At 45.0% G+C, this 8,218-nt stretch overlaps 1 pseudogene; it reads left to right on the top strand.

Annotated features, from left to right (window-relative positions):
- The first annotated feature begins 300 nt into the window (after window positions 1–300).
- On the top strand, window positions 301–878 carry LOC147360472 (deoxyuridine 5'-triphosphate nucleotidohydrolase pseudogene; annotated as a pseudogene).
- The last annotated feature ends 7,340 nt before the right edge of the window (window positions 879–8,218 follow it).

The following is an 8,218-nucleotide window of genomic DNA, read 5'->3' as shown; positions in this document are numbered from 1 at the left end:
GGACAGGGAGCGCTGAGGTCAGGCCAATCTAAGGTCGAGACCCAGCTTCACTTTTGCTCATGGAGACAAATGTTGTATCTCTCTGAGCCTCAACACACTCATCTGGAATACAGGGATGATCAGCCACTCTCATAAAGATGGTCCTCAAAGATTAATTTTTTAAAACTTAAAGACATAACTCTCATACAAATAAAAAGTAAGCGTGTGCCAAGGGGTTCCCTGGTGGTCCAGTGTTTAAGAATTCGTCTTGCACTGCAAGGGTTGTGGATTTGATCCCTGGTCAGGGAATTAAGATCCTACATGCTGGGGGCATCTAAACCCGAGCCCCACACTACTGAACCTGCACACCACTCACTGCTAGAGAGTCGGTGTGCTGCAGTGAGGATCCCGAATGACACAACTGAGACCCTGTGCAGGCAAATAAATAATTTGCTTTTTAAGTGCGTGTCCTCCCTGCTCTCTCTTGGGTTCACATTCTGCCCAACTGTGTCTTGCTCTCAAGAGGCATAAGTCGTCTCCCCCAGCAAGGCCACCCGGGTTGCAGAGGAGGTGGCATGTGGCTCCTCTTTGCTCGGCTCTCAGAGCACATCATGGCCCTGATCATGGCCTGAAATTCAGCTAGCCCTTCCTTATTGGTGCTTTGGGAGAGTAGCTCCATGTTCTGGCATGACTGTAAAACACTTCATAGGTGTAGGAGCTGGTGTCATAGATGAAAAGCACAGAGGAAATGTTGGTGTTGCACTGTTATTTTGGTCAAAAAAAGTTTGAAATCAAAAAGGGTGATAGAACTGCACAGCTCATTTTACCCAGAAATAGAGAAAGTTCAAGTTTTAGATAACACTGAAAGGGGTTCAGGAAGTTTTGGTTCCTGGAAATAATTAAAATTTATGTGAAGAACAGAAAATGAGAAAAGGTACTTTTTCCTTGAAAATAGAGACTTTGCTTAAAAAAAAAAAGTAAGCATATGCTAAAATTATCTGTAATTTATTAGCATTTAACCAATCAGCAGGGCTGTTAAGCTGGTTCAAAGAGTGTAAGAAAGTTTATAATCAGTGAAAGACAAAATGCTGAAAAATGATTGCAGAGTGAAACTGCCTAAACTCCTACAGGGCAAAACAACTACAACCTTCAGGATGACCTTTTCTACTGGACAAAAATCATAAATAAACCTACAGTGAACACAGAACTTCCCCGTGTTCGGGGCCTAGCAAATGAGTAAATGACAAGTCAGGAAAAGATCTGTTCCCCTAGAGACTTAGATAACCCTTGAGTGGGCCTGTTAAAAGGATGCTCCAGCATGTTTCGGAAAGGACAAGCAGTTCTCCTTTTGCATTATTGCTGAGTGTGGGGTAGTTTTTTTTAACCTGAGGGTGCAATGCAATAACAGAGGTAGAAAGGATTTACAGATTTATTATTTGTGCAGTGTCTCTGCCCACCAAACCCAGAACTCTGGGGGAGTCCCTCTGAGCCGCCCTTCTGATACCAAATGAGGTAGACAGTGAGCTAGGAATGCTTGAAAGGCTATAAACTATTTACAAACACCATCTTATTCATCTTTTTTAAAAAATTCATTTAGTTGCTTTTGGCTGTGCTGGGCCTTCTCAGGCTTTCTCTAGTTGTGGCAGGTGGGGGGGGGGGCACTCTCAAGCTGTGGCGTGCAGGCTTCTCACTGCTTCTCTTGTAGCACAGCACAGGCTCTAGCGTGCAAGAGCTTCAGTGGTTGTGGTGCACAGGCTTTAGTTGGCCTTCAGTATGTGGACTCTTCATGAACCAGGGGTCAAATCCATGTCCCCTGCATTGGCAGGCAGATTCTTAACCAACGGACCACCAGGTAAGTCCCTTTACTTATCTTTATTTCCTTCCAGATCATTCTGAACATCAGGGTTGGGACTAGGGTGAGGTGATGCTGAACATCACATGATCCATATCCTTTACATGGAGTCCCTGCTCACCCAGTGGCTCTCTGGTAGGGTCTGGAAAAGTGTTTAGTTCTATTTATTCAATGACTATTTCCTGGGGGGGCCTACATGCTGCCAGCACTGTCCTGGGTACTTGGGATGAAGCAGAAAGCAGTCCCTGCCTTCAAAAGCCTAGAATCTAAACAGGAGACAATCAACCAAGATAAGGTTGCTGGGCTTCTCTGGTAGCTCAGACGGTAAAGAATCCGCCTGCAATGTGGGAGATCTGGGCTCAGTCCCTGGGTGGGGAAGATGCCCTGGAGAAAGAAGGGAATGGCAACCCACTCCAGTACTTTTGCCTAGAAAATCCCATGGACAGGGAAGCTACAGTCCATGCGGTTGCAGAGAGTTGGACACAACTTGAGTGACTAACACACACACAAACACAAGCACTCAAAAGGAAAAGCACAGGGATGAAGAGGAGCAGGGCTGCCAGCTTCCGGGCCAGCAGAGGAAAAGTTTTCCAAATGGGGACGTTCAAGTTGGGGCATGAAGAATGAGAGGATGCCAACGAAGGAAAAGATTGTGAGGAAGGCATCACAGGCGAGAGGCACAGCACACGCAAAGGCTGTGATGTAGGAACCAGCTTCAAGGCATGGAGCAAAACAGTGTGGCCATTGCTTAGACAGTGGCAGGAGATGAGGTGAGGAGAGAAACCAGGACTTGTGGTAAGAGTGGAGGTGAATCTGATCAGAGACTTAGATTTAATTCTAAACATGATGGGAAGGTACTGGAGTGTTTTGGTCAGACACCTCTGTTATCCCATCTCTGAAAGGGAGGCGGTCTTGGTTTCTACCTCAGGGCTCCAACCAGGGGTTCTGATGGTGAGGTTCCTGAACTGGCAGCATCAGCATCCCCTGGAACTTGTTAGAAATACAGATTCTTGGGACCAACCCCAAACCTACAGATCAAACACTGAGAGCTGGGTTTTAACAAGCCCTCTGGGTGATTTTGATGACATACAAGTTTGGTAACCACTGCGCTGGAATCAATTTTGTCATTCAGTCACTCAGTCATGTCCGACTCTTTGTGACCCCATGAACTGCAGCACGCCAGGCTTCCCTGTCCTTCACCATCTCCTGGAGTTTGCTCAAACTCACGTCCATTGAGTCGGTGATGCCATCCAACCATCTCATCCTTTGTCGCCCCCTTCTCCTCTTGCCCTCAATCTTTCCCAGCATCAGGGTCTTTTCCAATGAGTTGGCTCTTCGCATCACGTAGCCAAAGTATAGGAGCTTCAGCTTCAGCACCGGTTCTTCCAGTGAATAATCAGAGTTGAATCAATAACCCACAAGTTAGAAACGCGACCCCAAGTCGCCACCTCGTGTTATGTTATGGGAACTACAGCCTGGATACACATTCCATCACCAGCCAGCTGGGAAAAGGAAGCACATTTTCCACCAAAAGGACACAGACCGTGGTCCTGGACAGGAGGGCGGCTTTAGAGTGTACCTGCCCACTTTTCTCATATGCAAGGAACACAACATAGGAGGGCTTCCTCAGTGAGTAACTTCAAGCTTTCTCCCTGCTACAGTCGGGATAAAGCCCAGATTCCTTGCCAGGTTTGCTCTCTCCCTATCTTCCTGTCCTCATTTCTCTCCTCTCACTCATGTACTCCCTGCCAGCTTACTTCCTTTTTGCTTCTCAAACACACCAAGCATATCAGGGCTTTGGTACTTGCTGTTATGCCTGGAAAGTTCTCCCTGCAGACTTGCATGGCTCATTCCACTTCAATCAGATCTCATTCCAATGCCACCTCATTCAGGAAGTCTTAACTATACCCAAGCAGCCCTAGCCCTATTTCTACGACCCTGTCTTCTTTTTCTTCCTCCCTGACATTGTTTTATACGTTTATTTGATTTTTGTCTATCCTTCTGAGACCATGCGTTCCAATAAGGGAGGGATGTTCATTCTGTTCACGTTATAGTTCCAATACACACAGTTGGTGCTCAACAGATATTTACCAAACAAATAAATATACTGTGAGACAGGTTTCCCACCCTCTTTCTGACCAATGGGGAGACTGAGGCTTAGTAAAGTGACATGACATGCCTCACTCAAGCTCATACAATGAGTGAGGGGCTGGGATTCATACAGAAAGAAGGAGTTCTGGAAGCTGAGGTGTGAGCTATGTTGATAGAGGCTGGAGGAACTCCAGTAACCCTGCAGTTCTGGAGGCTAGGGAGACTTTTTTTCTTTTTTGGTTCCTCTAGGTCTTCATTGTTGCGTGTGGGCTTTTTTCTAGTTGCAAGAGAGCTTAGCTGCTCCATGACATATAGGATCTTATTTCTCTGATGAGGGATCGAACCTGTGTCCCCGGCATTAGAAGGCGGATTCTTAACCATTGGACCATCAGGGAAGCCCCTAGGGAGACTTTTCAATCTGGCCATCAAGCCTCCATCACCCAAGGTCAACAAGAGGTACTTATGAGTTTTAAAGGATGTTCTTCAAGGTCAAGGAACAGAGGGCAAGGGTCCAGTGCCAAGATCTCAAACGGGGCAGTGTTGTCAGGGGCGTTGGGCAGCACCACTGATCGGGGTGTGGCCTGGACAAAGAACAGGAGGAAGCAGGAGTGCAGACATTCTGCAATGGATCCCAAGTCAAATGCGGTATTCAAACATTCCATTATTAATTAGCATAGGTGAAAATATTATTTGGAATAATCTGAGCCTGGGACTAAATTCTATTTCACAGAAAACAGTGTGTGTGTTGGGGGGGGGGCGGGGGTTGTTGTTTTTTGTTGTTGCTTTGCTTTTGCTTTTTTGGTGGAGCCATGAGGCTTGTGGGATCTTAGTTCCCCAACCAGATATTGAACCTCAGCCCAGGGATTGAACCTCGGCACTTGGCAGAGGGAACATGGAGTCCTAACCACCGGACTGCCAGGGAATTCTGGGAGGCTTGTTTTGTTTCGTTCATTTTAATAGGCTTTATTTTAGTTTTAGGTTTGCAGAAAATTTGTGCAGAAATTACACCAAGTACCTCCATACTTCTCCCCCCAACAAACCCAGTTTCTCCTATTTTTAACATCTTGCATTAGTGTGATACATTTGTTACAACTGATGAACCCTTACTGACACATCATTATTCACGGAAGCCATAGTTTACATTAAGATTCACTTTTTTATGTTGCAAGGTTCTGTGGGTTTTGACAAATGCATAGCCCTGTATTCACGTGACAGTATCATAGAGAAGGGTTTCACTGCCCTAAAAATGCCCATGCATCATCTATTCATCCCTCCTGCCCTTCCCCCAAATCCTTGGCAACCACTGATCTTTTTATTGTCTACAATTTTGCCTTTTCCAACACAGTATTTGCTTGGTTTTAATATACAGTGAATCTGCCAAGAAAGCAAATAAGTTGGGAACAGATCAGGCTGCGCTTGGTTCGGAACTTTACCTAGAGCTGGCACTCACATTCTGGACCATCACAGCCATGCAGTTGTGGTGTTTGAGTAGTCGGAGCTCCTGATTCAGCACACAGATTCACAGTGATTCCACTTACAATCGTGCCCTCCCAACTACAAGTCATGCCCTGGAGGAATTGGTTCCAGGACCTCCTGCAGATACCAAAATCCACAGATGCTCAAGTCTGTGGATATATAAAATTATATAAAATGGTGTAGCATTTGCATATACCCTACATACATCCTCCCATATACTTCAAATCATCTCTAGATTACTTATAATACCTAAAACAATGTAAATGTCATGTATTTTGGTGGTGGTGGTGGTGGTGGTGGTGGTGATGGTTGTTGTATTTTTGGCTGCAGTTTGGAGCATGTAGGGTCTTAGCTCCCTTCTGCTGCTGCTGCTGCTGCTAAGTCGCCTCAGTCGTGTCGACTCTGTTTGACCCCATAGACGGCAGCCCACCAGGCTCCGCCGTCCCTGGGATTCTCCAGGCAAGAACACTGGAGTGGGTTGCCATTGCCTTCTCAAATGCAGGAAAGTGAAAAGTGAAAGTGAAGTCACTCAGTCGTGTCCAGACTCTTAGCGACCCCATGGACTGCAGCCCACCAGGCTCCTCCATCCATGGGATCCTCCAGGGATCAAACCCAAGCCCTCTGCATTGGAAGCAAGGAGTTGACCACTGCACCTCCAGTGAAGTCCCAAAGCCAAGTAAATAGTTGCCAGTGTGTGGCAAATGCACATTTTGCTTTTTAGGTCTTTCTGAAGAAAAAAAAAATTTTTTTTTCCCAAATATTTTCAGTCTGAGGTTGGTTGAATCTTTGGATATGGAGGACTGACTGTACTTTGTGACAATATTGTGCTCAAATATTTATGTGTTGCTTTTTATTCCTACTTAGCTGTTCTGGGTCTTTGTTGCAACACACAGGCTTTCCCTAGTTGTGGTGAGTGAGGCTGGGCTACTTCCTAGTTGAGGTGTGCAGGCTTCTCACCATGGTGGCTTCTCTCGTTGCAGAGTTAGGCTGCCTGGAGTGTGAAGTCAAGTGGCCTTAGGAAGCATCACTATGAACAAAGCTAGTGGAGGTGATGGAATTCCAGCTGAGCTAGTTCAAATCCTAAAAGATGATGCTGTGAAAGGGCTGCACTCAACAGGCAGCAAATTTGGAAAACTCAGCAGTGGCCACAGGACTGGAAAAGGTAATTTTCATTCCAATCCCAAAGAAAGGCAATGCCAAAGAATGCTCAAACTACCGCACAATTGCACTCATTTCCAAGCTAGCAAGGTAATGTTCAAAATCCTTCAGGCTAGGTTTCAGTAGTGCATGAGCTGAGAACTTCCAGATGTAGAAGCTGGATTTAGAAAAGGCAGAGGAACCAGAGATCAAATTGCCAACATCTGTTGGATCATAGAAAAAACAAGGGAATTACAGAAAAACATCTACTTCTGCTTCATTGACTACATGCTAAAGGCTTTGACCATGTGGATCACAACAAATTTCGGAAAATTCTTCAAGAAATAGGAATACCAGACCACCTTACCTGTCTCCTGAGAAACCTTATGTAGGTGAAGAAGCAACAGTTAGAACTGGACATGGAACAACGAGCTGATTCAAAATTGGGAAAGGAGTACATCAAGGCTGTATATTGTCATCCTGCTTATTTAATTTATATGCAGAGTACATCATGCAAAATGCCAGGCTGGATGAAGCTCCAGCTGGAACCAAGATTACCAGGAGAAATGTCAATAACCTCAGATATGCAGATTACACCACCCTAATGGCAGAAAGCAAAGAAGAACTGAAGAGACTCTTGATAAGGGTGAAAGAGGAGAGTGAAAAAGCTGGCTTAAAACTCAACATTCAAAGAACTAAGATCATGGCATCTGGTCCCATCACTGCATGGCAAATAGATGGGGAAACAATGGAAACAGTGATAAACTTTATTTTCTTGGGCTCCAAAATCATTGAGGACAGTAACTGCAGCCATGAGATTCAACGATCCTTGCTCCTTGGAAGAAAAGCTTTGACAAATCTAGACAGCATATTAAAAAGCAGAGACATTACTTTGCCAAAAAGTGTCGGTCTAGTCAAAGCTATGGTTTTTCCAGTAGTCATGTATGGATGTGAGAGTTGCACCATAAAGAAGGCTGCGTGCCAAAGAATTGATGCTTTTGAATTGTGCTGGAGAAGACTCTTGAGAGTCCCTTGGACAGGAGATCAAACCAGTCAATCCTAAAGGAAATCAACCATGAAGGGGTTGGAAGGATTGATGCTGAAACTGAAGCTCCAATATTTTGGCCACCTGAGAAGAGCCATGACTGACTGGAAAAGATTCTGATGCTGGGAAAGACTGAGGGCAGGAGCAGAAGAGGGTGACAGAAGATGAGATGGTTAGACAGCATCATCAACTCAATGAACATGAATCTGAGCAAATTCCAGGAGATAGTGAAGGACAGGGAAGTCTGGCCTGCTGCTGTCCATGTGGTCACAAAGAGTCAGACACAACTTGGTGACTGAACAACATTTCCTCGTGATTCAGCCATGCACTTTAACAGAAATACCACTGAAAGTATGCTGCATCCCTCTCAGTGCACCATATGAGGGACAGGTCAATCTGCCCCATTACTGGTGATTCTTTACTTCATCACTTGATTGGTTTCTTCACTGTAAAGTTACAATGTTACCCTTTGTGATTAATAAGTACCCTGTGAGGAGATACTCCAGGACTATGCAAATATCCTGTTTCTTGTCAAACTTTAATCCATTATTGCAATATCCATTAATGATTCTCTCCTGAAACAATTACCACTAGAATGGTTGCCAAATGGTAAATTTCTAATTCCTCTGTTTCTACAT

Source organism: Bos grunniens, chromosome 13 (genome assembly GCF_055505025.1).
Source record: "Bos grunniens cultivar Pamir isolate PY7600 chromosome 13, Bosgru_T2T1.0, whole genome shotgun sequence".
In the NCBI taxonomy this organism is placed as follows: Eukaryota; Metazoa; Chordata; class Mammalia; order Artiodactyla; family Bovidae; genus Bos; species Bos grunniens.
This window is presented reverse-complemented; position numbering and strand designations above follow the sequence as displayed.